This window comes from Mastomys coucha, unplaced genomic scaffold, assembly GCF_008632895.1.
Source record: "Mastomys coucha isolate ucsf_1 unplaced genomic scaffold, UCSF_Mcou_1 pScaffold22, whole genome shotgun sequence".
NCBI lineage: Eukaryota > Metazoa > Chordata > Mammalia > Rodentia > Muridae > Mastomys > Mastomys coucha.
The window spans coordinates 187904103-187910206 of NW_022196905.1; the positions used below are offsets into that span (position 1 = coordinate 187904103).

Sequence of the window (6104 nt, forward strand, 5' to 3'; positions counted from 1 at the left end):
GTCATAAGTGGAAAGAAAGAAAGGGAGGAAGGAAGGGAGGGAGGGAGGGAGGGAGGGAGGGAGGAAAGGAGGGAGGGAAAAAGGAAGGAAAGGAAGGAAGAAAGGAAGAGAGAAAGAAAGGAAGGAAGAGAGGAAGAGAGGAAGGAAAAAAGAAACAAAGAGGAAGAAAAGAAGAGGATGAATGAATGAATGAATGAATGAGCAAGCAAATAAATAAATAGCACTGTTAGAGACAAGAGTGACTGTGCAGCCAATTAAGCCCATTAGGTCCTTCCCTCACGGGGCCTGGTACACAATGGGTTCAGGCAGCCATCTTCTTCGTAGTATATGAAGCCTGTTGCTCATAAGGGATGCGCTAAGGACCTTGGAGACAGATTTCTGGTAGAAACTCATATCTCTTTATATTTCCTGCTCCTCTCAGTCTAGGCAACAGACAGGTATTCTGGTGCCCTTGGGAAGGCCTGGAGCATGGTGGTCATGTTTCACACTGGCCAGGTCACTGTGTCCATCAGCACCACGCTGCAGACCTGCACACGCACATGACTGCGGCCCGTCATAAAACCAAGTGCAAGTTCCCTGGCACCAGAAGAGCCACGTCGCAAAGAAGTGGGGCATCAACAAGTTTGATACAGACGAGTCAGAGGACTGGAGGCTTGGGAATCGGTGAGTTCCTGATGGCCTCGGGTCACACACATCCCCAGCTGTGGTCCACTGGACAAGTGGTGAGCCCCGTGTTCCTGAGAACTTTTATTGTGCCGAGACCTACACTCCACCATGTTCGAAGTAAATCTCACATCCAATCTAGGAAAAAAAAAAACAACAGAATGGGCAAGTGCAGTAAACAATTAAAATCATTTTTCCACCTGAAGAGAGGGGTCAGTTTGAGTGTGAGGGAGATTTTATGCAGAATGAATAAGTAACAGTTAATGTTAAGGGCTTTGACTACCACTGGCCTCTGTCCAGAGCCTGACTCCTCCATCTCCTAGGACCTAGGACAAATACATAATCTGCCTTAGTTTCTTCATCTGTAAAATGGGGGTATTTCAAGTATATCTCTCACAAGGCTGCTATGAGAAATGCACAGTTGTTCATTTATTTGTTTTTGTTGGGTTCCTTGACGTCATGTGACTGCTATGACAACAGGAAGCATTCTTTGTCGTTCTGGTGATTGCATACCCCGCAGCCTGGTTAACCTGGAACTGCATCCCCATTGCTGTCTTTCCCATGTGTCACTGGGTTAGACTTGACCACATGAGAATTTTACATGCTTGGGATAGAAAAGCAAAGATTCAGCCATATCTGTATGCTCTCAGGCCAGTGTAGGTTTGGGGCAGCACGACAGTTTATGTTGTCTCTGGTCTAGCAACCAGGATGGCGCTTCCCCAGTTCTTCTCAGAGCTCTTTCTTCTATTAGTATTGCTGTCCTCTGGGCCATGGGGATGCCCACACCGTCGCTACGGTGCCCTGTGGTGTCAGGATTAGAGGCAGACATAAGTTCTAGTTTGTTCTTGCATCTCTCAATCTGTCTATGTTGTCCTCATTTCATATCTACCTTTCCTTCTCCCCCTGGTCTAGGCAAACTCTAGACTGTCAGATGGAGAAGTACCAGCCGTGCATAGACTCTTCCAGAAGCTCCCACAAGCTGGCAATGACTGCTCTCTGAAGTGAGTCCCTATTTATTCTATCTCTCTTGCAGCTTCTCTGATAGAGCCTTGGTCTTTGTAGAGGTCAGGACTGGAAGTTGTTCTAGAAGATCGTGTTGTCTGAACCATTTTTAGGTTGTGTGAAATTAGCCCCCTGGTTTGATTTTTACAGGCAGTGATGACCTTATTTCCACTAATAGAGAAGAAAGCAGAGAGCATGCGAGGTGACAGTTAACCTCCAACATCAGCTTGACTGAATTTAGAATCACTCCAGAGAAAGTTTTGGGTAGGCCCTTGAGGGCGTTTGCAGAGAGCTATAACTGATGGGGGAAGACCCACCCTGACATGGCCAGCACTGTTCTGAATTGGATGGAAAGCAGCAATGAGCAGGGCACGGCATTCATCTCTCTCTACTTCCAGGCTGCAGACCAATAGGAAGGACCGGTTTCCTTGACCTCCTGCTGCTGTGGCCTCACCGCCGTGATGGACAGTACCCTCAAGCCAGGAGCCAAGATGAACACTTCCTCCCTTCACTTGCTCCTGGTAAGATATTGGGCCACAGCAGTGAGAAAAAAAAAATAACTAATATGGATGTGGACGAGAAAAGTGTCTTCAACATTCCTCTTTACATCTGTTAGCATTTCTATAGAAAATAAGAATATGACTAAGTACGTAAGTCTCTATCACAGAATGCACATAAATACATAGACAGGCAGGCAAGCTGTTTTTGTGGTACTTCAGGGTGTGCTTCCAGCCCTTGGGAAAAGGGCACAATGAGCTCAGAGCTATTTAGGCCTGGATAAAGGACCAGAAATATCTGTGACTGCCTCCTCAAGCTGCCTCCCCCACCACATTTTTTTTTTTTTTTTTTTGTAGTGACAGAGCTAAGATTTCTAAAGACCAAGCCAAAAGTCCAATTCAAATAAACTCCAAAATCTCTTTTGGTAAAAGTTAGGCATTGGCTGGAAAATGGGTCCCCAAATTTGTCAAAAATACATATATGTGTCATCAATGCAGCTGGAGACCTTAAGTCCCCAAATTCTATCAAATGACATTTTTGGTTTGCTTGTTTTTGTTTCATTTTGAGACAGGGTTTTTCTGTGTAGCCCTGGATGTCATGGAACTCACAGGCCAACCTCAAACTCAGAGATTCACCAACCTCTGCCTCCCAAGTGCTGGGATTAAAGGATCTCACCAGTACATCCCTATCAAAGGGTCTTTAGCAAAAGTCATAGTTCTTTCTCTCTGTCTAATGCTTGCCCACAACGTGTCTTAGGATCTTCCAATCTCTTCCACAACCATTGACCATTGACCACCTTACAGAGCTGAACAACCTCCCCAATGTCAGACACGCATGTGCCCTTATTTCATGTTGCCAGACTCAAACTGTTCCCAGCATAAATATGAGCCATGAGGTTACAATATATAACAGAAGACCCATAAGATGGTATTAATTCATTCCAACAGGAGCAAAGAGGAAGTATGAAAATAGGATGTCGGATCTATGTGTTAAGAATATACTGTTGGCTGGGCAGCAGTGGCACATGCCTTTAATCCCAGCACTTGGGAGGCAGAGGCAGGCATATTTCTGAGGTCGAGGCCAACCTGGTCTACAGAGTGAGTTCCAGGACAGCCAGGATTATACAGAGAAACCCTGTCTCAAAAAAACAAAAATAAAAAATATATATATAGCCTGGTCTACAAAGTGACTTCCAGGACAGCCAGAGCTGTACAGAGAAACCCTGTCTCGAAAAAAACAAACAAACAAATATATATATATGTATATATATACATATATATATATTTATATATGTGTGTGTGTGTATGTGTGTGTATAACTTACTTATATAACTATAATAACATGTGTTAGGTAACAGATCCAGAGATTCGTGTATACTCAAGTAGCCAGAGGTTCTTGTATTTTCTTTCTTTCTTTTTTTTTTAAGAACTATTTATTTTATGTATATGAGTACACTGTAGCTGTCTCTAGACACACCAGAAGACAACATCAGATCTCATTACAGATGGTTGTGAGCCACCATGTGGTTGCTGGGAATTAAACTCAGGACCTCTGGAAGAGCAGTCAGTACTCTTAACCACTGAGCAATCCTTCCAGCCTGTTGTATTTTCTTTTTAAAAGATTTGTCTATTTTAATGTATTTGAGTATCTGACTGTATGTATGTATGTGTACTACATGTGTGCCCAGCACCCATGGAAATCAGAAGAGGGCACTGGATCTCCTAAAACTGGAATTGTGTACTATGATGTGTTGGAAACTAAACCAGTCCTCTGTAAGAGCAACAAGTGCTTTTAGCAACTGAGCCAACTCTCTAGCCCCTCTCTTAGCTTTCTTATTTGGTTAAGCAAATCTGACCCAAGCAGGGCAGTGGTGGCGCACGCCTTTAATCCCAGCATTTGGGAGGCAGAGGCAGGCGGATTTCTGAGTTGGAAGCCAGCCTGGTCTACAGAGTGAGTTCCAAGACAGCCAGGGTTACACAGAGAAACCCTGTCTCAAAAAAAAAAAAAAAAAAAAAAAAAAATCTGAACCCAAAAGAGGCTACATTCAAACTTTACTCAGCAAGGAGAGGGCTTCCCATACAGAATGAACAGAAACAGAAAACAAACATCCTAGTTTCTAATATGCTCAGTCTTTAAGAATTATCGGAAGCCTGGGATAGTGACTCATGCCTTTAACCCCAGCACTTGGAAGGCAGAAGCCAGCAGATCTCTGTTGAAGCCAGCCTGGTAGAGCTCCAGAATGGCCAGAGCTACACATTGAGAACTGTCTCAGAGAAAAAAAAAAGTGGAAGTAAATTGGTTCTTTTCTCACCTGTATCTAAAAATTTTAGCCTTTGTGAAGTTGGTCTCGCTTTTCCTGGTGAGTGTGAAAGTCATGGTCTTGCATGCCATTTGCAATTGTCAAGTATTCTCTCCTCATACGGTCTGCACTATGAGGCTAATATTAATGAGAGCGTCTAGCTGACTCACTTAGCCATCCAAGCACAAAGTCACCCCCCCCCCTTTGCAGTTGTTCTCTCTCCTTTGGCATTCATCCCCTGGGCTAAAGTGAGCACATCGCTCTCCCCTCTCCTCAGCGATTAATCCAGTGCCAACCATGCCCCTGTGATCTTCCACCTTCCCCAGATACGGAAATTCGAAATCTGTTTGTATGTTAGTTTTATTGACCTAGCAGCAGACCCCAGGAGCCAACATCAGACAGGCAAGGACAGTGTGCTGGCTCTGGGGTTTTCTCTGTCCGGCCTCCAGAAATGCCCAGCCAAACCCTTGTGACCCTAACAACACTGTTGGTGGCCTGAGTGCTTCTCAGGGGAGGGTTAGTCGTTGATGCTCTTCCTGATTCTTTAATTGAATTTCTGAGTTTTAAAAAACTTAAAAACATATTTCCTACCCCAGAATTTCTTATATAAAACTACCAAAGTTGGCCAGGCAGTGGTGGCGTATGCCTTTAATCCCAGCACTTGGGAGGCAGAGGCAGATGGATTTCTGAGTTCAAGGCCAGCCTGGTCTACAGTGTGAGTTCCAGGACAGCCAGGGGTATACAGAGAAACCCTGTCTAGAAAAACAAAACAAAAACAAAAAACGAAAAATGCCAAAGTTGGGGCACTAAGTAAAATTTATGTTTCAATTAAATAAATAATATATTTTTGGTTCAAATGTGTTCCAATTTTTTTGTGAAGGATGCTGTTACTAAATTTTTGCTTATGATTTCTCTAAAGTTCAATTTTAACTTTTATCTTGTTTTTAAACACATTACACATATTCCTATGTATCATAAATTCTCAAGGGTAAATCACTGAGTTTTACTGCAATCATGCCCCTATACAATAGAGTTTTGATCAATAATGGTGCCTGTGTAAGACATTGGCCTATAAGGTTGGATGAAGGGATCATGATAGCTGCCTTTGTGAAGGTGTATTTGATGATGCTTGTTCAATGATTAAATCACCCAGTGGCACATTTCTCAGTAAGTGGCCCACTTGTTAAGCAGCCCATGACTGTCCATCCAAAGGCTTATACAACTCAAGCCACAGCCTGATTTGCAATCATTCTTAGCAGCCTGAAAGGAAGCTGCATTGCTATTACCAGTTACATAACAGCACAGCTCCTCCATTCTGTTGTCCTGGATTATAATTAACTCACTGTCTTCCTTTATCTTCCCGTCTTTGGACATTCATGTACAAGGCAGTATGTGGTGTTCCATGCCTGGCTTCATCTACTTAGCAGATGTAGTAGATGTTCATCTACTTTCCAGACTGTATTGCATATTGGTGAGTCCTAAACCTTCCTTGGAATCTGGTGAGTTGATATGGAATAAGTCCATCTTGCCTAACCAAGGACTAGAGCAATGCTTTCCTAACAGACTCAGGTCTAGCCTGGACTTTTGCCTCTCTTGACTCCCTTGACTTTCAAGGTTTGTCATTCTAGACTTCGGAATCAGA

At 43.5% G+C, this 6104-nt stretch overlaps 1 non-coding gene across 1 annotated transcript; it reads left to right on the forward strand.

The window, feature by feature from the left end:
* Window positions 1-244: 244 nt before the first annotated feature.
* On the forward strand, window positions 245-376 carry LOC116071714. Its single transcript, XR_004111094.1, has one exon. It is a non-coding gene; the product is annotated as a small nucleolar RNA SNORA70 (small nucleolar RNA).
* Window positions 377-6104: the final 5728 nt, after the last annotated feature.